Source organism: Lissotriton helveticus, chromosome 8 (genome assembly GCF_964261635.1).
Source record: "Lissotriton helveticus chromosome 8, aLisHel1.1, whole genome shotgun sequence".
Taxonomy (NCBI): domain Eukaryota; kingdom Metazoa; phylum Chordata; class Amphibia; order Caudata; family Salamandridae; genus Lissotriton; species Lissotriton helveticus.
Genome location: NC_136069.1, coordinates 756727986 through 756755576, shown reverse-complemented (window position 1 = coordinate 756755576; position 27591 = coordinate 756727986).

Below are 27591 nucleotides of genomic sequence, written 5' to 3'. Positions count from 1 at the left end.
GTAGTGAGTGCAGAGTAGTGAGTGCAGAGTAGTGAGTAGTGAGTGCAGAGTAGTGAGTGCAGAGTAGTGAGTAGTGAGTGCAGAGTAGTGAGTAGTGAGTGCAGAGTAGTGAGTAGTGAGTGCAGAGTAGTGAGTAGTGAGTGCAGAGTAGTGAGTAGTGAGTGCAGAGTAGTGAGTGCAGAGTAGTGAGAGTGCAGAGTAGTGAGTGCAGAGTAGTGAGTGCAGAGTAGTGAGTGCAGAGTACTGAGTGCAGAGTAGAGAGTGCAGAGTAGTGAGTGCAGAGTAGTGAGTGCAGAGTAGTGAGTGCAGAGTAGTGAGTGCAGAGTAGTGAGTAGTGAGTGCAGAGTAGTGAGTAGTGAGTGCAGAGTAGTGAATGCAGAGTAGTGAGTGCAGAGTAGTGAGTAGTGAGTGCAGAGTAGTGAGTAGTGAGTGCAGAGTAGTGAGTAGTGAGTGCAGAGTAGTGAGTAGTGAGTGCAGAGTAGTGAGTAGTGAGTGCAGAGTAGTGAGTGCAGAGTAGTGAGTGCAGAGTAGTGAGTGCAGAGTAGTGAGGGCTGAGTAGTGAGTGCAGAGTAGTGAGTGCAGAGTAGTGAGTAGTGAGTGCAGAGTAGTGAGTGCAGAGTAGTGAGTAGTGAGTGCAGAGCAGTGAGTGCAGAGTAGTGAGTGCAGAGTAGTGAGTGCAGAGTAGTGAGTGCAGAGTAGTGAGTGCAGAGTAGTGAGTGCAGAGTAGTGAGTGCAGATTAGTGAGTAGTGAGTGCAGAGTAGTGAGTAGTGAGTGCAGAGTAGTGAGTAGTGAGTGCAGAGTAGTGAGTGCAGAGTAGTGAGTAGTGAGTGCAGAGTAGTGAGTGCAGAGTAGTGAGTGAAGAGTAGTGAGTGCAGAGTAGTGAGTGCAGAGTAGTGAGTGCAGAGTAGTGAGTACAGAGTAGTGAGTACAGAGTAGTGAGTGCAGAGTAGTGAGTGCAGAGTAGTGAGTAGTGAGTGCAGAGTAGTGAGTAGTGAGTGCAGAGTAGTGAGTAGTGAGTGCAGAGTAGTGAGTAGTGAGTGCAGAGTAGTGAGTACAGAGTAGTGAGTACAGAGTAGTGAGTGCAGAGTAGTGAGTAGTGAGTGCAGAGTAGTGAGTGCAGAGTAGTGAGTACAGAGTAGTGAGTGCAGAGTAGTGAGTGCAGAGTAGTGAGTAGTGAGTGCAGAGTAGTGAGTGCAGAGTAGTGAGGGCAGAGTAGTGAGTAGTGAGTGCAGAGTAGTGAGTAGTGAGTGCAGAGTAGTGAGTAGTGAGTGCAGAGTAGTGAGTGCAGAGTAGTGAGTGCAGAGTAGTGAGTGCAGAGTAGTGAGTGCAGAGTAGTGAGTACAGAGTAGTGAGTACAGAGTAGTGAGTGCAGAGTAGTGAGTGCAGAGTAGTGAGTAGTGAGTGCAGAGTAGTGAGTAGTGAGTGCAGAGTAGTGAGTAGTGAGTGCAGAGTAGTGAGTAGTGAGTGCAGAGTAGTGAGTACAGAGTAGTGAGTGCAGAGTAGTGAGTAGTGAGTGCAGAGTAGTGAGTAGTGAGTGCAGAGTAGTGAGTAGTGAGTAGTGAGTGCAGAGTAGTGAGTACAGAGTAGTGAGTGCAGAGTAGTGATTAGTGAGTGCAGAGTAGTGAGTAGTGAGTGCAGAGTAGTGAGTAGTGAGTGCAGAGTAGTGAGTGCTGAGTAGTGAGTGCAGAGTAGTGAGTGCAGAGTAGTGAGTGCAGGGTAGTGAGTGCAGAGTAGTGAGTACAGAGTAGTGAGTACAGAGTAGTGAGTGCAGAGTAGTGAGTAGTGAGTGCAGAGTAGTGAGTAGTGAGTGCAGAGTAGTGAGTAGTGAGTGCAGAGTAGTGAGTAGTGAGTGCAGAGTAGTGAGTAGTGAGTGCAGAGTAGTGAGTAGTGAGTGCAGAGTAGTGAGTACAGAGTAGTGAGTATAGAGTAGTGAGTGCAGAGTAGTGAGTAGTGAGTGCAGAGTAGTGATTAGTGAGTGCAGAGTAGTGAGTGCAGAGTAGTGAGTACAGAGTAGTGAGTGCAGAGTAGTGAGTAGTGAGTGCAGAGTAGTGAGTGCAGAGTAGTGAGGGCAGAGTAGTGAGTAGTGAGTGCAGAGTAGTGAGTAGTGAGTGCAGAGTAGTGAGTGCAGAGTAGTGAGTGCAGAGTAGTGAGTGCAGAGTAGTGAGTGCAGAGTAGTGAGTGCAGAGTAGTGAGTAGTGAGTGCAGAGTAGTGAGTGCAGAGTAGTGAGTGCAGAGTAGTGAGTGCAGAGTAGTGAGTACAGAGTAGTGAGTACAGAGTAGTGAGTGCAGAGTAGTGAGTAGTGAGTGCAGAGTAGTGAGTAGTGAGTGCAGAGTAGTGAGTAGTGAGTGCAGAGTAGTGAGTAGTGAGTGCAGAGTAGTGAGTACAGAGTAGTGAGTACAGAGTAGTGAGTGCAGAGTAGTGAGTAGTGAGTGCAGAGTAGTGAGTAGTGAGTGCAGAGTAGTGAGTGCAGAGTAGTGAGTACAGAGTAGTGAGTGCAGAGTAGTGAGTAGTGAGTGCAGAGTAGTGAGTGCAGAGTAGTGAGGGCAGAGTAGTGAGTAGTGAGTGCAGAGTAGTGAGTAGTGAGTGCAGAGTAGTGAGTAGTGAGTGCAGAGTAGTGAGTGCAGAGTAGTGAGTGCAGAGTAGTGAGTGCAGAGTAGTGAGTACAGAGTAGTGAGTGCAGAGTAGTGAGTGCAGAGTAGTGAGTGCAGAGTAGTGAGTGCAGAGTAGTGAGTGCAGAGTAGTGAGTACAGAGTAGTGAGTACAGAGTAGTGAGTGCAGAGTAGTGAGTGCAGAGTAGTGAGTAGTGAGTGCAGAGTAGTGAGTAGTGAGTGCAGAGTAGTGAGTAGTGAGTGCAGAGTAGTGAGTACAGAGTAGTGAGTGCAGAGTAGTGATTAGTGAGTGCAGAGTAGTGAGTAGTGAGTGCAGAGTAGTGAGTAGTGAGTAGTGAGTGCAGAGTAGTGAGTACAGAGTAGTGAGTGCAGAGTAGTGAGTAGTGAGTGCAGAGTAGTGAGTAGTGAGTGCAGAGTAGTGAGTGCAGAGTAGTGAGTAGTGAGTGCAGAGTAGTGAGTAGTGAGTGCAGAGCAGTGAGTGCAGAGTAGTGAGTGCAGAGTAGTGAGTAGTGAGTGCAGAGTAGTGAGTGCAGAGTAGTGAGTAGTGAGTGCAGAGTAGTGAGTGCAGAGTAGTGAGTGCAGAGTAGTGAGTGCAGAGTAGTGAGTGCAGAGTAGTGAGTGCAGAGTAGTGAGTAGTGAGTGGAGAGTAGTGAGTGCAGAGTAGTGAGTGCAGAGTAGTGAGTGCAGAGTAGTGAGTACAGAGTAGTGAGTGCAGAGTAGTGAGTGCAGAGTAGTGAGTAGTGAGTGCAGAATAGTGAGTAGTGAGTGCAGAGTAGTGAGTGCAGAGTAGTGAGTAGTGAGTGCAGAGTAGTGAGTGCAGAGTAGTGAGTAGTGAGTGCAGAGTAGTGAGTGCAGAGTAGTGAGTGCAGAGTAGTGAGTGCAGAGTAGTGAGTGCAGAGTAGTGAGTACAGAGTAGTGAGTGCAGAGTAGTGAGTGCAGAGTAGTGAGTAGTGAGTGCAGAGTAGTGAGTAGTGAGTGCAGAGTAGTGAGTAGTGAGTGCAGAGTAGTGAGTACAGAGTAGTGAGTACAGAGTAGTGAGTGCAGAGTAGTGAGTAGTGAGTGCAGAGTAGTGAATAGTGAGTGCAGAGTAGTGAGTGCAGAGTAGTGAGTACAGAGTAGTGAGTGCAGAGTAGTGAGTAGTGAGTGCAAACTAGTGAGTGCAGAGTAGTGAGGGCAGAGTAGTGAGTGCAGAGTAGTGAGTAGTGAGTGCGTAGTAGTGAGTAGTGAGTGCAGAGTAGTGAGTGCAGAGTAGTGAGTGCAGAGTAGTGAGTGCAGAGTAGTGAGTGCAGAGTAGTGAGTACAGAGTAGTGAGTACAGAGTAGTGAGTGCAGAGTAGTGAGTGCAGAGTAGTGAGTGCAGAGTAGTGAGTGCAGAGTAGTGAGTACAGAGTAGTGAGTGCAGAGTAGTGAGTGCAGAGTAGTGAGTAGTGAGTGCAGAGTAGTGAGTAGTGAGTGCAGAGTAGTGAGTGCAGAGTAGTGAGTAGTGAGTGCAGAGTAGTGAGTAGTGAGTAGTGAGTGCAGAGTAGTGAGTACAGAGTAGTGAGTGCAGAGTAGTGAGTAGAGAGTGCAGAGTAGTGAGTAGTGAGTGCAGAGTAGTGAGTGCAGAGTAGTGAGTAGTGAGTGCAGAGTAGTGAGTAGTGAGTGCAGAGTAGTGAGTGCAGAGTAGTGAGTAGTGAGTGCAGAGTAGTGAGTAGTGAGTGCAGAGTAGTGAGTGCAGAGTAGTGAGTGCAGAGTAGTGAGTGCAGAGTAGTGAGTGCAGAGTAGTGAGTGCAGAGTAGTGAGTACAGAGTAGTGAGTACAGAGTAGTGAATGCAGAGTAGTGAGTAGTGAGTACAGAGTAGTGAGTAGTGAGTGCAGAGTAGTGAGTGCAGAGTAGTGAGTGCAGAGTAGTGAGTGCAGAGTAGTGAGTGCAGAGTAGTGAGTAGTGAGTGCAGAGTAGTGAGTGCAGAGTAGTGAGTAGTGAGTGCAGAGTAGTGAGTGCAGAGTAGTGAGTGCAGAGTAGTGAGTGCAGAGTAGTGAGTGCAGAGTAGTGAGTGCAGAGTAGTGAGTACAGAGTAGTGAGTGCAGAGTAGTGAGTGCAGAGTAGTGAGTAGTGAGTGCAGAGTAGTGAGTAGTGAGTGCAGAGTAGTGAGTGCAGAGTAGTGAGTAGTGAGTGCAGAGTAGTGAGTGCAGAGTAGTGAGTGCAGAGTAGTGAGTGCAGAGTGGTGAGTGCAGAGTAGTGAGTGCAGAGTAGTGAGTACAGAGTAGTGAGTACAGAGTAGTGAGTGCAGAGTAGTGAGTAGTGAGTGCAGAGTAGTGAGTAGTGAGTGCAGAGTAGTGAGTGCAGAGTAGTGAGTACAGAGTAGTGAGTGCAGAGTAGTGAGTAGTGAGTGCAGAGTAGTGAGTAGTGAGTGCAGAGTAGTGAGTAGTGAGTGCAGAGTAGTGAGTAGTGAGTGCAGAGTAGTGAGTAGTGAGTAGTGAGTGCAGAGTAGTGAGTACAGAGTAGTGAGTACAGAGTAGTGAATGCAGAGTAGTGAGTAGTGAGTACAGAGTAGTGAGTAGTGAGTGCAGAGTAGTGAGTGCAGAGTAGTGAGTGCAGAGTAGTGAGTGCAGAGTAGTGAGTGCAGAGTAGTGAGTAGTGAGTGCAGAGTAGTGAGTAGTGAGTGCAGAGTAGTGAGTGCAGAGTAGTGAGTAGTGAGTGCAGAGTAGTGAGTAGTGAGTGCAGAGTAGTGAGTGCAGAGTAGTGAGTGCAGAGTAGTGAGTAGTGAGTGCAGAGTAGTGAGTGCAGAGTAGTGAGTAGTGAGTGCAGAGTAGTGAGTGCAGAGTAGTGAGTGCAGAGTAGTGAGTGCAGAGTAGTGAGTGCAGAGTAGTGAGTGCAGAGTAGTGAGTGCAGAGTAGTGAGTGCAGAGTAGTGAGTACAGAGTAGTGAGTGCAGAGTAGTGAGTGCAGAGTAGTGAGTAGTGAGTGCAGAGTAGTGAGTAGTGAGTGCAGAGTAGTGAGTGCAGAGTAGTGAGTAGTGAGTGCAGAGTAGTGAGTGCAGAGTAGTGAGTAGTGAGTGCAGAGTAGTGAGTGCAGAGTAGTGAGTGCAGAGTAGTGAGTGCAGAGTAGTGAGTGCAGAGTAGTGAGTGCAGAGTAGTGAGTGCAGAGTAGTGAGTGCAGAGTAGTGAGTGCAGAGTAGTGAGTACAGAGTAGTGAGTGCAGAGTAGTGAGTGCAGCGTAGTGAGTAGTGAGTGCAGAGTAGTGAGTAGTGAGTGCAGAGTAGTGAGTGCAGAGTAGTGAGTAGTGAGTGCAGAGTAGTGAGTGCAGAGTAGTGAGTAGTGAGTGCAGAGTAGTGAGTGCAGAGTAGTGAGTGCAGAGTAGTGAGTGCAGAGTAGTGAGTGCAGAGTAGTGAGTACAGAGTAGTGAGTGCAGAGTAGTGAGTGCAGAGTAGTGAGTAGTGAGTGCAGAGTAGTGAGTAGTGAGTGCAGAGTAGTGAGTACAGAGTAGTGAGTACAGAGTAGTGAGTGCAGAGTAGTGAGTAGTGAGTGCAGAGTAGTGAATAGTGAGTGCAGAGTAGTGAGTGCAGAGTAGTGAGTACAGAGTAGTGAGTGCAGAGTAGTGAGTAGTGAGTGCAAACTAGTGAGTGCAGAGTAGTGAGGGCAGAGTAGTGAGTAGTGAGTGCAGAGTAGTGAGTAGTGAGTGCGTAGTAGTGAGTAGTGAGTGCAGAGTAGTGAGTGCAGAGTAGTGAGTGCAGAGTAGTGAGTGCAGAGTAGTGAGTACAGAGTAGTGAGTACAGAGTAGTGAGTGCAGAGTAGTGAGTGCAGAGTAGTGAGTGCAGAGCAGTGAGTGCAGAGTAGTGAGTACAGAGTAGTGAGTGCAGAGTAGTGAGTGCAGAGTAGTGAGTAGTGAGTGCAGAGTAGTGAGTAGTGAGTGCAGAGTAGTGAGTGCAGAGTAGTGAGTAGTGAGTGCAGAGTAGTGAGTAGTGAGTGCAGAGTAGTGAGTACAGAGTAGTGAGTGCAGAGTAGTGAGTAGAGAGTGCAGAGTAGTGAGTAGTGAGTGCAGAGTAGTGAGTGCAGAGTAGTGAGTGCAGAGTAGTGAGTAGTGAGTGCAGAGTAGTGAGTAGTGAGTGCAGAGTAGTGAGTGCAGAGTAGTGAGTAGTGAGTGCAGAGTAGTGAGTAGTGAGTGCAGAGTAGTGAGTGCAGAGTAGTGAGTGCAGAGTAGTGAGTGCAGAGTAGTGAGTGCAGAGTAGTGAGTGCAGAGTAGTGAGTACAGAGTAGTGAGTACAGAGTAGTGAATGCAGAGTAGTGAGTAGTGAGTACAGAGTAGTGAGTAGTGAGTGCAGAGTAGTGAGTGCAGAGTAGTGAGTGCAGAGTAGTGAGTAGTGAGTGCAGAGTAGTGAGTGCAGAGTAGTGAGTAGTGAGTGCAGAGTAGTGAGTGCAGAGTAGTGAGTGCAGAGTAGTGAGTGCAGAGTAGTGAGTGCAGAGTAGTGAGTGCAGAGTAGTGAGTACAGAGTAGTGAGTGCAGAGTAGTGAGTGCAGAGTAGTGAGTAGTGAGTGCAGAGTAGTGAGTGCAGAGTAGTGAGTGCAGAGTAGTGAGTAGTGAGTGCAGAGTAGTGAGTGCAGAGTAGTGAGTGCAGAGTAGTGAGTGCAGAGTAGTGAGTGCAGAGTAGTGAGTGCAGAGTGGTGAGTGCAGAGTAGTGAGTGCAGAGTAGTGAGTACAGAGTAGTGAGTACAGAGTAGTGAGTCCAGAGTAGTGAGTAGTGAGTGCAGAGTAGTGAGTAGTGAGTGCAGAGTAGTGAGTGCAGAGTAGTGAGTACAGAGTAGTGAGTGCAGAGTAGTGAGTAGTGAGTGCAGAGTAGTGAGTAGTGAGTGCAGAGTAGTGAGTAGTGAGTGCAGAGTAGTGAGTAGTGAGTGCAGAGTAGTGAGTACAGATTAGTGAGTACAGAGTAGTGAGTGCAGAGTAGTGAGTAGTGAGTGCAGAGTAGTGAGTAGTGAGTGCAGAGTAGTGAGTGCAGAGTAGTGAGTACAGAGTAGTGAGTGCAGAGTAGTGAGTAGTGAGTGCAGAGTAGTGAGTGCAGAGTAGTGAGGGCAGAGTAGTGAGTAGTGAGTGCAGAGTAGTGAGTAGTGAGTGCAGAGTAGTGAGTGCAGAGTAGTGAGTGCAGAGTAGTGAGTGCAGAGTAGTGAGTGCAGAGTAGTGAGTACAGAGTAGTGAGTACAGAGTAGTGAGTGCAGAGTAGTGAGTGCAGAGTAGTGAGTGCAGAGTAGTGAGTGCAGAGTAGTGAGTACAGAGTAGTGAGTGCAGAGTAGTGAGTGCAGAGTAGTGAGTGCAGAGTAGTGAGTAGTGAGTGCAGAGTAGTGAGTAGTGAGTGCAGAGTAGTGAGTGCAGAGTAGTGAGTAGTGAGTGCAGAGTAGTGAGTACAGAGTAGTGAGTGCAGAGTAGTGAGTAGTGAGTGCAGAGTAGTGAGTAGTGAGTGCAGAGTAGTGAGTAGTGAGTAGTGAGTGCAGAGTAGTGAGTACAGAGTAGTGAGTGCAGAGTAGTGAGTAGTGAGTGCAGAGTAGTGAGTAGTGAGTGCAGAGTAGTGAGTGCAGAGTAGTGAGTAGTGAGTGCAGAGTAGTGAGTAGTGAGTGCAGAGTAGTGAGAGCAGAGTAGTGAGTGCAGAGTAGTGAGTGCAGAGTAGTGAGTAGTGAGTGCAGAGTAGTGAGTAGTGAGTGCAGAGTAGTGAGTGGTGAGTGCAGAGTAGTGAGTGGTGAGTGCAGAGTGGTGAGTGCAGAGTGCAGAGTGTGTGAGCGTGCAGGGTGAACAGTGTGTGAGCGTGCAGGGTGAACAGTGTGTAAGCATGCAGGGTGAACAGTGTGTGAGCGTGCAGGGTGAACAGTGTGTAAGCGTGCAGGGTGAACAGTGTGTAAGCGTGCAGGGTGAACAATTCCAATCCAAACCACATAATTCCATTACACACCACATGCATACACTCCATAACACATGGCTAAAAGACATTGCCATTTACAATGCCATTAGCTCTAACTCAAATAAATCCGAGACCTATTGCATTTCTAATGCTTGTTATCTTAAGGTGATTTACAGTTGGTGAGGGACAGTTGGTCAAGCCAACGCTGTGCTTGCTTGCATAGCGTAAAGCTGTCTGTGGGTTATTGCTGCAATTACTTAATAAAGATTTCTTCGATACTCACTGGTATCCTGTCATAACTACACAGAGCAAGTCAATTAATAATTTTAGGAAGCGGGAGATATTAGAAAAGAAAATCTTAACATTTCAAATACAAAGGCATAAATGGAAAATCAAAATGAATATTCAAATTGCCTAGAATAATCATGTGGGAGTCAGAATCCCTTGGGCCAGCACAGAGGCCAGGAGATACAAATGCCTCCACTCCTACTGAAGCTGGTCTCTGTCATAAAAAAAGTCAACAAAAGGACCCATAGAGATCTTAACCCCTTAAGTGCTCATGACGGAACCAGGCCGTCATGAGCCACAGGCGGCGAGTGATCATGACGGCGTGGTTCCGTCATGAGGCTGCTCCTCCTCCCATGCAGCATTAATTACCCACCTGTGCGGGCGAATTAATGAGCTGGAGGAGCCATGACGGAACCACGCCGTCATGAGCACACGCCGCCCGTGACTCATGACGGTGTGGTTCCGTCACGAGCACAGCAGCGCAGCACTCAACCCCCACACTCGAGCACCGCGGCGAAATTCGCACCGCGGCGAAGGGGTTAAAATAACTGGTTGAATTCCTATGCAGCAATACAAGTAAAATCAAACTTGGGGGTCCATTAGGATGATGGGCAGACAAAGTCCACCCGTCATCCTTACGGTGCATGGGACCACCCGCCATAAGGGCGGGGGTCCCGTCCTACAGATTAGGATGCGCCCGCCACAGTGGTGGGTGCATCCCGCATTTTTAGCACTGCGGCGGGCGGTGCTGAAAGTGCTAAAAATGCACCTTGTGCATTTCAATGCACAACATGACAGGCACCGCGAGGTGCCTGTCATGTAGTGCATTGAAATGCAGGGGGGTATCATAGGTACCCCCCATGTGCACCCCCACCCCCCGGAGCCCCTGGGGGCCAGCAACGGGCCCCCGCAGGGGGACTCCGCATGCGTTTCAGTGGCGGCATTGCCGCCACGGAAAGGCATTGAGAAATGGCCATCATAATATGGCTGGCGGTGTCTGATAGACACCGCCACCATATTATTCCTTTTCCGCCTCGGCCGCAAGGCGACCGGGGCGGAAAAGCGGCAGACGGTCTTTCCGTCCGCCGATGTCCCCCCGCCATACTAATATGGCGGGGGGGGGGGAAACGATGGTGTATGTCAGGCGGATTGCCCCCGCCAGGCAGGCGGTGGCTACCGCCAGCCTGGCGGGTCAAACCGACAGACATCATAATGGGCCCCATGGTGTTTAGAGTGTTCCCAACTAGAGATTCAAGACTGCCGCCTCTCTTATCAGGGAGAAACACATCCAATGAGGTATAGTTTGAGAGCATAACATCATTGAAGACCTATCATTTGTGGTCGGTAAACCAAGTTTCTGTAGTGGAAAATTAAAAAATAAGAACACTAATACACAGAATATTTTTCGTGACAGAATGAGTATTTCTGAGAAAGCCTAAAATGCTATACTTAGGAGAGATTCTAGGCCTAGAATAAGGGTCAAAAGCCACTACGTATCCTAATTTTCTAGCAAAACGTTGGTGTACAGAGCTGTAAAATACACCAATGGTATAGAAAAGTTAAAAGTCACCTGTGGATTGCACCATATTTTGTGCCATCTATGCCATCAACTAGGTTGAAAAGGATAAACATGGCTTCAGCCTGATTACTCCAGCTTTTTTGACAGACAGAGAAAAACATTATTCGGTCTTGTTAGACCATAACAGAAAAGCATCAGCAAATAGAACAAGAAATATAATTATTACAAAATGTGTTAAAAGCATGAAAACAGATAGGTAAGAAGGATTTTAAAAAGAGGAGCTCACAACAGTTATCCTAGCACTCAGCATAATGGCATGTTGAATAAAAAAAGCAGTTACAAAGAAAATCTTTACAGTGGGCAGTGTCGGCAGATAAATAAAAGCAGTCCTGAAATACCGAATATTGGCCTGCTTGAAAAATTTTACAAGATACAGTTCCCGCAGGGATGAGTAACATTTAAAAAAAAAGTGTGTTGTGTGTTTTGTGCCAAACGGTCATCACAAGGACAAGCAGGTAGACTTGGCAGATAAAAATCCTGAAGGAAGAAGGCAACAAGAAAGTGCACTGTTCATGCTCTGAGCCTTACTAACAGGAACCTGTTTTACTGGCTACACTACCAGGTTAAATATGGTACAATGCCACTCTTTGTGCAAAGCCCCATGGAATGTTTGTCTTTTAGAGAGCTACATCAGAATCAACTTCAAAGTGTGGCCTACTGGAAGAATTTGAGTTTTAAAAAAGAGACTAAATTTGAAGGTATAAAGCTTGAAATGGTGAAGGCATAAAAAGTATTCGCCCAATAAGAGGACTTTAGCGGCTGCAAAATTTTAATTTTCCAGCTGAGAGTTTTACCTTCCAAAATCAATGCTTCAGTGGAACGTCATCAAACAAATGTCCACCTTAGAGAGGAGTTTGCAGGATACAGCCTGCAACCTTGTCCTGGGGGGATGTCTTATTTGGTGTATACCACATCTGCTCCATCACAGTCAACCTGAAATTGTGTCTATGTCTATGTCTCAGTCAATCACACACAATGACTTCTGATTGACGCTATAATTTTTTGTGCTTTTTGCTCAAAATCTTTAAAAATGTTTTCTCTGTTTCCCTTTATTGTATTTTAGTCATTGTGATGTCATTTTTCTCATTAAACTTTATCTATTTTTAGAAGGTGGTTGTAGACTTTTTATTGTGTGTGACTTTTTAATTATTTTGCAACTGCTGAATACTTAACACTTTTTCCTTAAGTTAAACCTGTCTGTTCTGTGCCATAGCTGCCAGGATATCAGACCAGGATTTTTTATTGAACTTTTGTGTTGGATCTGGAACGTATTACATGGGAAGGTTTCAAATCCTTCATACACTCTCGTCCTGGACCCCCGCAACACCTACACAAAGTCCAGAAACCTATAACGGACTACTATACAAAGAAAACCTGAGTCAAATACCCCACTTATTGTCCCTACTACTTAAGTAAAAGATCCAAGAGATTGAGAAATGCCCACATGTACATTTTCTGTCTCTACCCTCTGTTAACCCTATGGCAGATCCTCCCTGGGCAACCACAGCCACTTTTCAAAGACTGTCATTAAAGTCAATTTTAAGAAATCATAAATTTAGTAATCCTTAACAAACTTTTATTCTTCTCCTAAATTAGCGGATATAGCATACACTAGCACTTTATATTGCTGGCCAACATTTGTTTTTGTGTTTTAAGAGGTACTCACAATCACTTAATACATTACCCCCAAATAAAACAGAGCGGGTATTTAGTAAAGTGGATGACGTGGAAACCACTTGTCCGGATAAATTGTACTCATACACTCGTATGAATTAATTTACAAATTTTAAAGTTTTTGTCTCTTTGTAATGGTTTTAATTAACTGATAATAATAAAGTTTCTGAAGTCAGATTCAAATCCTCCATAAAGAATAAAGCATTTTTCTGTCTCCGTAACGTAACCAATGATAATTAGTAACGTTCATTCTCCTGATCATGGAGAAAGTGTGTTTTGAGGAACTGGTAACATTCTAACCAGCTCCCTTCATTCATTTATTTCATCAATAGCTTTAGGGTCTGCTTGAGCCTTTACATATGTACAGTGCCTCTGCTAGAGTCCATTCTGATACATTGTTCATCTGATACATTGTATATACACAGAAGGGGGCTGAGGAGATTTAGAAGATCAGCGAGGGCAAACTCCCCAAATCAAGTAACTCAATACTCACAGGGCCCTCGGGTCTAGGGAGGCGGGAGAACACAAATAGGGGCTTGCTTATAGGGGGTGTCCCTTTTAAGGACGGTTTCCCTCACCCACCAATGGTGGCATGCTTCATCATTGGGAAACCTCCTCACACCATGAAACCTAGTCATGGTGTGGGCTACAACCCCTTCTCTGTGAGGGAGGAGGTCATGGATGTATTGCATTAGAGGCTTATTACTAAAACTCAATGTGAGCTGACAGAGTGTCGTGAGAGGTGAAGTGCAAGTCAGTGAGTGAGTTAAAACTAACTACAAGGTACACCTTGTTCTGACCTTTATTCTGGCTACCTTGAGCTAGAAATAAAACAAAAAGGTGCGACTGAAACCATTAGATTCAGTCGTACTGTATAGTGATCGACATGTTTCAGCCAATAACCTTGCAAGTGTTGTGGCTTTCTTCAGGATCTCTAAATAGCTACTGCTGTGAACAGTTTCAAAGAATAAATAATGCATTGGTTGCATTAGTTAGAATACCAAACCAGTGATTCTTGGAAACTGAGCAGACGGATTCACCAGTGGGACCTGTGGGGAAACATAAACAGCATACCAAGCAATTAAATCAGTTTGTAAATGTGGCAGCCCATATTTGACAGTTCATAATTGTGAAGATTGTCAAGACACAATTATTCACAATCCATTATGACAAACCAACATCAGCAGCCCAAGAAACATCTATAGTATGTCTTCTCATAGATTAGTACTATTAGGTGTGAGAAGCAGGCAACAGAACTTGTAAAACACTTTTTGGAGAAGAACCACCAAGGAGATGCCCTGAGATGCTCAGTCCTGGATAACCGTGAACAGAAATAGCGTCACGCATGTGTGCATACATCAAGAGGCATGCTTCATCGCGGGTGCATCATAATGTGTGCACTCGCATGCATGGTAGCACCTGCTTCGGCATGCTTTGTGACGCATGGTGGACATCTTGGAATGGGTTTCCTATAGAGGGAAATTCAATCTATGACTGCTTGTCTTGTGATAGCATATGTCTTAGCGCATGCAGTACCATGATAGCTCAAACAAGCATTGGCAAAGCCAGTAATTTTGTTCTTAAAAGTTGAGACCATTGGCTTTGCCACTGCCTGATAACTTTACTAACAATCATAGAAAAGGATAGCACAGGGTAGTCATTTAACATCACCAACTAATTGTCCCCCCGCCTCCATCAACACTGGGGGGAGGGGGGTGACCGTGGCAGATCAACAAGCCATTACGCAAGTGAGCACTCCTTTAAAAGCAAAATAGAGTTATGTATCACCCTAGACCTGTACAAGTAAAGATAACAGAAAGGATGCATCTATGCAATTGATAAACAATTTGAGGTTTGGTATAATGATGTGTTTATACTCATATAAATCTTATAATGCCTGGCTGCTTACTTGCTTTCAAATACATGCTATTTATTAAAAGTCCATAGAGCGTACTTTCTAACTATAATTCTGTCTATTAATAAAGCACTCTGTATCTAATCATTTGATACAGCTGCCAGGGCACATTGTTTTGAACACTGATTTATCACACTTGCTTCAAATCCTATTAACTCTAATCTTAAAAATTCATTGGGTTCATGCTGAGCTGGTGATAATTGTTTTTCAGCCTTCAGATACGTTTTGTCCTTCTTCAGTATACTTAATTATCAGTTATCATCGGCCTGCAAGAGAAATCCCATCCCAAGGTAATATCGTTTTTCTACAATAAGAAGCAATCCGAATTATCTGATCACTGGTAAAAGACATGCCGAGGAAAAGCAACTCGAAGGAGCAGTTAGCCCTAACCCCAAATCGCACTTCAAGAAAAAAACGGATTATAAGCTTAGTTTATGATTTCTTGTGCCCAGGCAACGTACTGAAATGTACATTCATTTCAGAAATAGTTTTTCAGCTGAATTAATATCTAGAATGCTGTTTTGACACAGCATGTCTAATGCTCATTTGAGCATGGAATGTTACTCCAAAACAACCCTGCTTTGGATCTCAGTCAAAAGCCGCTGCTCAGAAGAAAAGCAATTGTTTAAGAATGACTGCCAAGAAAATAGTGTATATTCATCTTGGTGTATAAATAGCAAATCTAACATGAACTAAAGTGAAGCCTAATTGCAGGCGACTAGTGAGAGGAAGGATATATATTTTCAAGACGTTTCTCAGATCTTTCCACTTTTATCAATATGACTGAGACAAAGCTCAGATTAGGGCAATAACTTGACAGTGTTTAATTTCCGATTTTATAAGTGATGCAACTTTATCGGTAGATGCAAGTAATACTCCCCAACCTGTTTCCTGTCACCTGACGATATGCTGTGTTAATTAAAGCAACAAGAGTCACGCAGAACATTAGCCAACATGACTTGACAAATATTGCGAACCAATAGAGCGCCTTCACAGTCCACGCTAAGGAAAAAGTAATAACCTCAGTGGCGGCTGCCACAAAACTCAAGTGAGTGGGTGGGGGAGGGAGGAACAGGACATGGCAATAGGAAATTCCTTTGAATTAAAGACATTTACCTGTTCTGACGCAGCCGGCCGCCTCGTTGCTCCTCTTCTCCCCTTTTGGGACACCAGCACAGACTCCGCACCCAATCTCTGTGCTGCTCTCAACAGCATGAGAGCAGCACCAGGATTGGTCTGAGTGACTTGGTTTGCCACTCAGACAGTGCCTGGGAGTCTGTGCTGTTTCTCCAACCTGGCTTGGGCAGCACAGCTGGGTTGGAGAAACCTAAGTGTGCATGATGGTTTGGCTGGCCTAAGACGGCCAGCCAAACAGTCATGCACACTTACAGTGTGCACTACTCCTCCCCTGATGGCTGTGACGACAGCCAAACCCCGCCCTGCTCAGACTTGGCCGAGTCTTGACACAAGTAAAGTTGTTAAGCACACTTCCTGGGGTGGGATGCTACTGATTACGCCAAATGTACTCCTTTTCTTCCCTATTAGATACAATACAGATGGTCTTTGAATTACGTGCAAGAGTTCTCACGATCTGACCTGCTCCTTCTGTGTCTGTTGCGTTCTCAGTTATACTTCTCGGAACAAGGGGAGTCATGTCCTCAACAGATTCTGGGACTCTGCGAGTATGTGAAGCGTGGATACAGTTTGGCAATCCTCCACACTTTACAGCCGTACTTGAGACCAATATCACCTGGTAAGGTCCTGCCAGCGAACATCAGGGCAGCTCTTCCACACGTGCTTATGGACAAGCACCCAGTCACCAGGGTTAAGATCATGCAGAAGGTCTCTTGAGGTGGATGCAGTCGCAGCTTTGATCTGGTGGGACACAGAATTAACCACATCAGCCAGTCCCCTACAATAATCCATAAAAATAATCCCCTGTGATGTTTATCAATGCTGTAGCTGGCACCATAGGCAAGCGCACAGCTCTTTCCAATAATATTTTGTGGGGAGAGAGCCCTGTCCCTCTATCGGGAGGGCCAAGCGAAATCATCAATACCAATGGCAATGCATCTGGCCACTTCAATGAAGTTGACGAACACACCTTTGACACTGTCATTTTGATTGTGCCATTTATCTGCTCCACGAGACCAGAAGCCTCAGGCTTGTAGCTACAGTGCAATCGTTGATCAATCTACAATGCTGTACACAACAATTTCATGATTTCATTATAGAAGTGTGTTCCTCTATCTGTCTCCACTGAGGATGGAAATTCAAACTGCGGTATCAGTTCCCTTGAGAGCAGTTTTGCCACTGTGAGACTGTCACATCGTCAAGTTGAATATGCCTCAACCCATCGTCAAACGATACACACACCACCAATACATATCTCAGCCTATCGCATCTCAGCATTTCAATAAAGTCCAATTGAATCCTATTGAAAGGACCTCCTGATCTTCCAATGTGGCTCATCGCAACTACAGTTCTCTTTCCAACATTCATTTGTTGACCCTTAACACACCCCTGACACACTGCTTTAGCATGCACACAAAATCGTGGGTTAAACCATGTTTGCCTGAACACTCGCACCATGGCATCTCTTCCAAGATGAACTGCTCCGTGAATCTGCCTTGCCATTGGGCTCAACAGACAGTTGGGTAATACTGCTCTGTCATCTGTTGATACCCAAATGGTATCTTCTCTCTTTTCATAGCCTGCTCTAACCCATGATGCAGCTTCCTCCTTTGGGACCTCATCCTGCAGCCGCTTCACGTCATCCCAAGTATCGGCCACCGCTAACATCATGCTGAGCTTGGTCTCTTCTGTGCTCTCTCCTACATATTCACTATTGAAAACACAAGCATGTGTAGCACAAAAACAAGATACTTCTCAGCATAGTTATTTCCTTTAGTAACAACGTCCTCTCCCTTCCCATGGACTGAACATTTTACCACTGCAATCTCCCTAGGTTTCTGTAAAGCCTCCAGTAATTGACGCACAAATTCTCCGTTACGATTAGGGTTTCCTGAGGACGTTAAAACCCCCCTCTGTGACCATAACTGTCCGAAATCATGAACCACTCCAATCCCATATTGGCTGTCTGTATAGTCACTCAGACTCCATCCACAATGGTACAGGCACATATCAGAGCAATCATTTTGGCCACCTGAGCAGAGTATACTCTTTTCAAACAGGCAGCTTCTAACACCTCCAAGATGGAGCACACAGCAAACGCTGCTCTCAAACACTCTTCATTGTCTCTTAGGCATGAACCATAAACAAAAAGGATGAAATCAGATTCAGGCAGTAGTTCATCAATAATGTCAGCTCTGGGTTTGATAGATAGCTTAGTAGCATCCAGAGTCATGCTCTTCACAATCTTCTCCTTCCTCTTGCCGAAGGGGCAACAATGTGGTATGATTCAAAGTAGTACAGCGTTTCAGAGTAACATTTTCGGAAGCCAATATAACTTGCTCATACTTTGTAAGTCTGTTATTCGTTAAGTACTGTGTCTTTGTTCTTGTCATTACCAGCTCTACTAAATATGGTACGTAAACAATCAGTGGATGACCCATTACTATGCTTTCACTTCTGTCAATGCTGGAACATGTTGCAGCAACGGATTTATGACATCCGGGCAACGCCGAAGCTACTGGATCTAATGTAGCTGAGAAATAAGCCATTGGTCTATGGGCACCTCCATGTGTCTGTACAAGGACCGCTAACGCACATCCTTCCTTCTCACAGCAGAAGAGCAAAAACGCGTTGTTATAATCTTGCATTCGCAGAGCTCGAGCGCGACATCGGCCCTCTCTCTGCTCGTGGAATTCTCTCAAGCACTCGTTATCGCATATGCCGGATCATTAAGGTCTTTTCGTGTCAACTTCAACAGTGGCTTTGCTTGCAAAGAAAAATTTGGGACCCACTGTTGACAGTAGCCGACCATTCCCAAAAACATGCAGACTTCTTTTTGTGTTTTCGGAGTTCCCATTTGCAGAATCGTCTCTATATAGTTCCCCTCTCTGTATCATTGACTCCCTCACTGGTGGAACCCACATTCTGATGTCTGACCTAGAATTTGCCAAAGCTCCTGTTCCTCTTTGTTCCGATCCACTGTCCATTCTTGATGGATCAGTCGTAGTTGGCAGTGGAGTATGAGCTTCTACTGGCATCTGAGCCATACCGGTTCCACTCATTGTAAGACTCCCTCCAGACATAGTCTCTTCTCCTCCTGTTTGCTGTTGACTTCCACCTGCCCTCTCTCCAGAATCATATATTGAAACCACGGGTCCAATAGTAACTGGTACCATAAGAGATTCTGGTAACCGCATGGTACATGCAGTTTCATCTGACCCAGGAGCTGCATATCCTGTTTCTCCAGTTCCTCCTGGAATTCTTATTCCCACTGACATTCTCCCCCTTACTCCTGTTGTCTGCTCCTCTGAACCCATTTGTCGCACTCCTAAAGCTTCTTCTGTTTTCTGCGTCTTCTCCATCTCCGATCTGGAGTCACAAGGTGGAGGATGTTCTGCTAGCAGTCTATCAAGGAAACTGTCCTCTGTGTCACTGTCCTCCTCTGTCTTACTCTTCTCCCCAGACCCTTCCACTAGTAACATGAATGGATACAATCGTTCTCCCTCTATGGTGTCTACTCTCCATTTCATCAGCAGTGCTTCCCACCTGGCATCCTGATATGCATTCATTGCTTTCTTCATTCTTCCCTGTGAAGCTTCTCTTCTCTTCGCTATTGCTGCCCTCATCCATGCATCTAATGCCTCAAATTGCCTTGGCCTGGATAGAGGTTTCAGAGAAGACGCACTCCACTCAGCTGGTATAGCGCCTCTATCCAAAATGACCCATAATGAGGGAAAGCCAATTCTCCCTCTTTCTCTCTAATTTTATGCCAATTTTGAAGCCACACTGTAGTATGGAGTCCTACATTTGTTGCCATGTAATGTGCCGGGGTATCCTCTGGTGGAGCTTCTTCTCCCACCGAGTTTCCACCCCATTGTCACCTTTACATAAACCACCCAACACCTTAAAACATCACCCTGTGAAAAACAATTATTTGTAATCCAGACTCAATATTCAACTCCGGGAGAACTTCCACCAATCCCAGTGCGGGGTTACACCTACCAACCTATCTCAGCGTGGCACGGACTGATGTCACAACTCCCTCTTCACAGCGGCTCACCCTCCTGTACAATTTCATCCTGTACACTCGCTCACACATTCGTACTATAAGTAACTGTACATCCAAAAGCTATTAACCAAGCAACTGCTTCCTAACACAGTCACAATACCTTACAGTTACATAAAACAAGTAATTGTCAGTCCCCTAAAGGATCGATAGAACACTCTAACAAGAAAATCCGCTGTGACCCCCGACCTGCGTTGGTCACTCAATCGCTGTAGTTTACCCCCGGTACCCGAGGCTTTCCACCATGATGTACTCTTGCATTCACAGTCACAAAGTTCCCTATCACAAGTAGAGCGTAAATAGCGCTTCACGACACCCACAGTATTAATCAGACAATTACATATACAAAACTATCCTGGGATCTTGGACTTCTCTTGAGTCCGCTCACCAAACTTCCTGATCCGTACATGGTCGGACCAGTAAACCGATTAATCCACAATCACTCAACTTGCATCTCAACTTTGCAAGATATCACACAATTAATTCATCACTGCAATCTAACACACCACACAAATTCATACTGTCGTGCAGGCCTCAGCCAGACCCGCTAGTGCAAGGGGTTCGCCCTTCTGCGCACGAAGTCCTCAGACCCAAAGAAAAAAGTTGGCACAGAAACTGGAAATGACAAACACATAGTTTATTACACCTCATGAGGTGGTGCTAAAGTTCGCACAGTACCCTTCGGCACTGTGAGAAGTAGCACAAAGGGCTACTGAACCCATGGTTTATTTATACCCACACAGGGGCTCAAAAGAAGGCGGTACAAAGCATAAGAGCACATTTTTAGTCCATACTAGGTAATATCGAGAGGCACAATCGATCAGGGGGAGGAGTTAACAGTCTTAGGGTCTCGGCTAACACATTCCAATCTAGGGCTAACCATTAGCAGATGCGGACCCTAACGGTCAGCGGCAAAACACAGAGATGCTATTATTAGCCTGTTGCTGGGCAGATTCAAAGGCCATGAGCAGAAAGATAGGAAAACGCACAAGGTCGACACGAGGCAGCGTGTGGCAGACAAAATGGCTGCCGTGAATTCAAAATGGATGCCACTAAACGTCAAGATAATGGCTAAAACTCAGATGTCTTTTGCTAACGCTCAACTCAATCGCCATCAAATACAACAGATGACCCTTTTAGCGTTAGCTAAAGACATATGCTCTTTTTGGATAATCTGTGCATTCATCTCGTATATCTATGCACATTATATTGGTCACTGCTTTATCCAACGATTGTTGCGCTTTTACGGCATTTCGTTTGGACAGTATGCAGGCAGTTATGCACATAGAACATAGCATTGGGCCACAGTGTATACAAATACAACAGGTGAAAATTAGCGCAGCTGCAATACACAGAATAGTCAGTAGTTTCCAACCCCAAGCTGAAATTAAAGCCCAAACCCATCCAGCAAATGTCCAGGTACCATTTTTCTCATGAATATCAGAGGCTATCTTGTGCAGTTCAAGAATTGCTTCATATACAGAAGGCGAATTATCGGGGATGTACACGCAACAACTACTTCCGATGACTTTACACGCTCCTCCTCTATCTGCTAACATAACATCCAGAACCATTCGGTTCTGAAGAGTTACAATTCTAGCAACTTGTAGTTCCTCGGTGATGTTACCAAGTGCTACAGCAGTTTCATTGGTGACAGCTTCCACAACTCTAGTTAATCGTCGTATTTTCCTGCTATTTAATGCAGCACCTACAAAAGGAAACAGGCCTAAATTAAAGTCAACATATTGCTGCAGACTAGTGTCTGTCTGGTCGATATCATCAATCCGAATTGCTCGCTTATAACGATTCATGGAAATGTTCCTAAATAGTTTAAAATCTCGGTGATAAGAAGCAGGTGCAAGGAAAACAGGGTGTAATAGGAAAGACACATAACAAATACCAGACCACCCTATAGGTAATCTATGATACCCATGACTTCCACATACTAAATATGTGTTATGTGAGGCCAGAAAAGTACTATCATTTATTCCATCTATATTCAACACAACAACACATTCACTAACTCCCACTGGAATCCGTCCAGTACTTTGCACACAGATATTAGCTTTAGTTCGTGTTACAGTAATTACAGATTCATTGCTTCTGGTAGAGTCTCTTGTATGGGTGAAAACATAAGGTGTAGAAGCATTGTCCGGTCGATATTCTTCCCACTCCCATATAGTTCCATTCGCTTGAGGATAACCATGTTCATCTTGATAACACTCTTTATTCAAACGGAAGAGAAGTCCACCTACTGCAGGTTTTCTGTTCGAAAAGAGAAGAGTGTACCAGGCTCGACAAGAACCATTGTGCAAAAAAGGAAGTGGGATAAATGGCGTTCCACCTTTCTTTTGATGAGCTGGAAGCATACCACAAATCCAGCAGTTTGTAGTATTGGTGGCATCATGGGTATGGTGGAGCATTTGAACAGAAGTATTATTCAGATAAGATTCTCGATGCTTATGCTCATGATAGGGAAGAGTAAAATGCTGATGCTCTTCCGGAATCGGAGTAGTAGGAACCATAAAAAACTTTCCGAGCAGGAATCATCATTTCAACAGACCAAGTAATCACTGCTATAACTGTTAAAACAACAAAAACACCTAATACTCCTAGAATCTTCTTCTTAGTAGTATTCATAGTCACAAAGTCTTCTTCAAACTAAAAAATAGAAAAAAAACAAAATAGTCAATGAGCTCTTTACTCTGGGCAGACATTGGTTTCTTCACCACAGACCAAGACAGGTGTCACTACACTACGCAGGGCTGATCCCCATCCCTTGTCATATCGGCTCTCCGTTTCCACTACCCAGAGCGGTTGCTCAACTAGTCTCGCAACAAAAAAAAACTTTAAATCACTACTTTCTTGATCTCAAATTGCAGCGCGCTGCTCCAGGAGTCGTCTGGTCTGGGAAGAACTCAGCAGATCCGTCAGGTGATACAGCAGGGCCTTTCTCCGTAGTCAAGATATCCCGATGATCGGTCAGAACAACAGGTTCCACCAAGGTTGGCAGTACCTTGCGACAATGGGTACTATGAACCCAGTTCTTCTTGTTGGTAACTCTGACTGCCGTTCTCGTGGCGAGGAGTACTTGCTCTGGTCCACGCCACCTCGGCTCCAGGCTGCTTGACCTCTCGAATAGTTTTATCATCACGTGATCACCAGGACGGAGTTCATGGCCCTCACCTTGGGATTTATCAGGGAGCGCTTCTCGAACCTGTTGATGAATAGAAACCAAGCTGTCAGTTAAGTGTGCCAAATAGTCATTCATTAAAACACAATACACAGAACTTGGCTTTGGAACTCCCCAAATATTCATTGGGCGTCCAAATACCACCTCGTACGGGGTAAGACTCGTCCTAGAATGTGGTACGGATCTAATGGACAATAATGCCAATGGCAGCGCATCTGGCCACATCAAATTCGTGGAGGCTTGAATTTTTCGCGATTTTGAGCTTGAGAGTACCATTATACCTTTCCACCAATCCTGCAGATTGTGGATGGAACACAGCATGGAATTTCTGCTTAATTCCTAATCCCTTCAGGACATACTTGATAACTTCCCCGACAAAATGAGGTCCGTTATCATTCCATAAAAGTCTACAAACACCGAACCTCGGGAAGAACTCCTTCAGTAGCACCTTAGCATTAGTAATAGCAGTATTATCTTTCGTAGGGTATGCCTCAATCCATTTACTGAAGGCACAAACCACCACTAGGACATACTTTAAATTATTACACCACTCAAACTGGATGTAGTCCATTTGCAGGACTTCAAAAGGTGCAGTTGGTGTAACAAAACCTCCAGATGGAACTCGTGTCCCCTTTCCAGGATTGTATTGTAAACAAATCAAGCAGGACTGTACTACTCTCTTAGCTGTGCTAGCAATCTCAGGATGTTCCCAAAATTGCGAAAGCAATTTCGTCATCGCAAGAGGTCCAACATGTGCTAGTCCATGTGCCATCTGAACCATAGGTTGCACGAAAGCTATAGGCAGCTTCCATCGATCCATTTGCTTGTTTCTCCAACAACCTTCATCACCTAACTCTCCCTCTTTAGACCACTATTCACGCTCTTTGTCAGAAGCTGTCTTCTGTATCTCTCGCACTTCCTGCCTAGCATCGTGCCATCTTTCAGCTTGCGACTTCACTACATACATAAAAGTGCTATTTCTCTGCATTGCAGTCTCACGTGCTATACGGTCTACAAAGGCATTTCCCTGTCCAATCTTTTCTGTCACTTTCTTATGTGCACTGCACTACACTATAGCAATTTTCTTCGGTAATGTCAATGCAGTCAAGAGATTATGCACCAAGTCTCCGTGCATTATCTGTATCCCATGAGATGTAAGAAAGCCTCTTTCCTTCCAGAGTAGGCCATCGTGCACTACTCCAAAAGCATAGCGGCTATCTGTGTAAATGTTCACACACAAACCAGCACTAAGCTCACATGCTCGTGTCAGCGCTATCAATTCAGCTGCTTGAGCCGATTTCTGTGGTATGCGAGCTGTCTCCACTATTGTCTCAAGCGTGGTGATTGCATATGCGGCTGAGGTCGTACCACCTGACAATTTCAAACAAGACCCACCAACCCACAATTCACCATCTACATCTGGAAGGGGCGTATCCTGTAAATCAATGCAACCCTTTGTCTGTTCTTCAGTCAGAAAAATACAATTGTGCGTTTCCTGTGCCTGAGGCTGAGTCACCGGATATGGCAACAAAGTGGCTGGATTCAAAGTGGCACATCTCTTCAATGTAATATGGGGGGCTAGCAATGTCAGTTCATATCCTTTAAGACGAGCGCTAGTCAAGTGCTGCGTCTTTGTCTGATTCAAAAGGGCATCGACAGCAAGTGGTACTAACAATAACAATTTGTGTGACAAAACTATTCCCTCACTCTGTCGAATAGACACTGCTGTTGCTGCAACTGAACGAAAGCATCCAGGTAATGCTCTAGCAACAGGGTCAAGAACTGCAGAAAAGTATGCACACGGACATTGCTTATCACCGTGTAACTGGACCAACACTAACAATGCACATCCATCTTTCTTGTGCACGTAAAGTGTGAAAATCTTCGTGTAATCTGGTGTGCCTAACACTGGTGCTGAACAAAGGGCTTGTCGTAATTGTCGAAAAGCACTTTCACATTCTCCTGTCCATGGAAGAGGTACTGGGGTATCCTTTGTCAAAAGTGCTAACAAAGGCTTAACAATATGTGAAAATCCCAAAATCCACTATCTACAAAACGAAGTAAGACCCAAAAATGCACGTACTCCTTTCTGTGTGGTAGGAACTGGCGTGTCTAAAATAGCTTGTATGCGATCTGATGTCAATGCACGTCCCTCCTTAGACAAAAGGTGACCTAAGTAGGTTACCTTTGGTCTACAGTATTGCAACTTCTTTCAAGAGACTTTGTGATGATGTGAAGCAAGAAAAGAAAGCAAAGATAAAGTACATTTTTCACACTGTTCTGTAGTGTCGGCTGCCAACAAGATGTCATCGACATATTGTATGAGAGCTACACCTTCGGGCAGTACAAAAGAATCAAGTTGTTCCCTCTTCAATGCTTGGCTGTAAATACTCGGACTCTCAGTATAGCCTTGAGGAACTCTACAAAATCGATACGATTGATTATTCAAAGTGAAACCGAACAAATATCGGCTATCAGGATGAATAGGGATCGGAAAGAAAGCATTTTTCAAGTCAATTACAGTGAATGTAGTGGCAGTTGGAGGGACTAAAGTAAGAAGTGTTGTGATGTCAGAGACCACAGGGTATTGTGGTATTACTATCTTATTTACCTCCCTCAAATCAATAATGAATCTGTAAATTCGTGTGTCTTTATCTCTCTTCAAAATCGGAAGAATCGGGTTATTGCAAACATTGTATGAAACTTCTTCAACAACCCCAACTCGTAACAAATCATGTACAATTCGTATAAGTGCCTCTTCTCCCTCCTGTGAAATGCGATATTGTGGCAAACAAGGTAACACAGTTCCCTCCTTGACACTAATCTGGATCGGAGGAATGAACATCTGACCCACATCAGTGTCTGAGGTAGCCCAGAAAGATTCAGGAAGTGAGGCTAATGCAGTGTCTTCTTTAACCAGGCAAACTCTGTCAAATTCAGTGTAATTATCGTTCAAAATGACTCGCACCCCTTCAGGAAAACATCGTATTGTAGCACTAAAGTGCTTTAACATATCAAGGCCCAGAATATTGTCTGGTGTGTTAGGGGAAAGCAAAAATGGACATGGAGCACTGAATTTATCAACATAAAATGAGAGTGGTTGTGACAATGGGCTAAGGGAAGGTGTTCCATCGAAACCTATCCAAGTAATAGTTGTGCCAGACAGGGGAGCCCTCGGAACCAATTGTTTAGACAAAGCGCTACGTGTAACTCCTGTATCAACCAGAAACCGATCAGTAGAGCCCAAAACATGTGCTGTAACATAGGGACCCATCTGATCTACTGAAACTTCAACTGATTCCTTACCCCATCCGAGGCAATCCTATGCATGAGCAGAATCGTACAAGTCAGGCTGAACATAATCAGACACTTGACATTCATTCCGCCTATGGAATCAATCAATCAATCAATCATATCACTTGTATAGCGCGCTACTCACCCGGAAGGGTCTCAAGGCGCTTGGGGAAGGGGGCCGCTACTGCTCGAACAGCCAGGTCTTGAGTTGTCTCCTGAAGGTGAGGTGTCCTGGGTCAGCCGAAGGTGGATAGGGAGGGAGTTCCATGTCTTGGCCGCCAGGTAGGAGAAGGATCTGCCTCCGGCGGTGGCTCTTCGGATGCGTGGTACGGCAGTGAGGGCGAGGCTAGCGGATCGTAGCTGGCGGGTGGGCGTGTGGAAGGTCAGGCGGTCGTTGAGGTACTTGGGGCCCAGGTCGTGGAGAGACTTGTGTGCGTGGGTGAGGAGCCTGAACGTGATCCTCTTGTTGACGGGGAGCCAGTGCAGGTTCCTCAGGTGGCCGGAGATGTGGCTGCGTCGAGGGATGTCTAGGATGAATCGGGCGGAGGCGTTCTGGATGCGTTGTAGTCTTTTCTGTAGCTTGGCTGTGGTTCCGGCATAGAGGGTGTTTCCGTAGTCCAGCCGGCTGGTGACGAGGGCCTGGGTGACCGTCTTTCTGGTTTCGATCGGGATCCATCGGAAGATCTTGCGGAGCATGCGGAGGGTGTGAAAGCATGAAGAGGAGACGGCGTTGACTTGTCTGGTCATGGAGAGGGAGGAGTCCAGGATGAAGCCCAGGTTGCCTGCGTGGTCTGTCGGCTTGGGGGCAGTGCCCAGGGCAGGAGGCCACCAGGAGTCATTCCAGGCGGAGGGTGATGGTCCAAGGATGAGGACTTCCGTCTTGTCTGAGTTCAGTTTCAAGCGGCTGTTCTTCATCCACTCGGCGACGTCTTTAATCCCTTCGTGGAGGCTGGTTCTGGCGGTGTCGGGGTCTCTGGTGAGGGAGAGGATCAGCTGGGTGTCGTCGGCGTAGGTGATGATGTTGAGGTTGTGTCGGCGTGCGATGGCTGCGAGGGGTCTCATGTAGACGTTGAAGAGGGTGGGGCTGAGTGATGATCCTTGCGGGACGCCGCAGATGACTTCGGTGGCCTCGGAACGAAACGGGGGGAGGCGGACTCTCTGTGTTCTTCCTGCTAGGAACGAGATGATCCACTTCAGTGCCTTCTCTTGGATGCCGGTGTTGCTGAGGCGCTGGACTAGGGTGCGGTGGCAGACAGTGTCGAACGCGGCGGAGAGGTCCAGGAGGATGAGTGCCGCTGTTTCCCTGTTGTCGAGAAGGGCTCGGATGTCGTCGGTGGCTGCGATGAGGGCGGTCTCGGTGCTGTGGTTGGCTCTGAAACCGGACTGCGAGGGGTCGAGGGATCCATTCGTCTCGAGGAAGGCGGCCAGCTGTCTGTTGACGGTCTTCTCGATGACTTTGGCAGGAAAAGGGAGGAGCGAGATGGGGCGGAAGTTCTTGAGGTCGGTGGGGTCTGCTGTTGGTTTCTTCAGTAGGGCGCTGAGCTTGGCATGCTTCCAGCTCTCCGAGAAGGTGGCGGTGTCGAAGGAGGTGTTAATGACGTCTCGGAGTTGGGGTGCGATGGTGGAGTCGGCCTTGTTGAAGATGTGGTGGGGGCAGGGGTCAGTCGGAGATCCGGAGTGGATGGTGTTCATCCTGCGGGCTGTGTCTTCGGTGGTCACTGCGGTCCAGGTGTGGAGGGTGGCAGTGGGGTGCGTTGGTTCGACGGTTGGGTGCGAGGATGGTGTGCCGAAGCTGTTGTGGATGTCGGCAATCTTGCGGTGGAAGAACGAGGCAAGGGAGTCGCAGAGATCTTGTGAAGGGGTGATGTCGTTGTTGCCGGTTCTGGGGTTGGAGAACTCCTTGACGATGCTGAAGAGTTCCATGCTGTCGTGGGCGTTGTTGTCCAGTCGATCCTTCAGTGATTTCTTCTTGGGG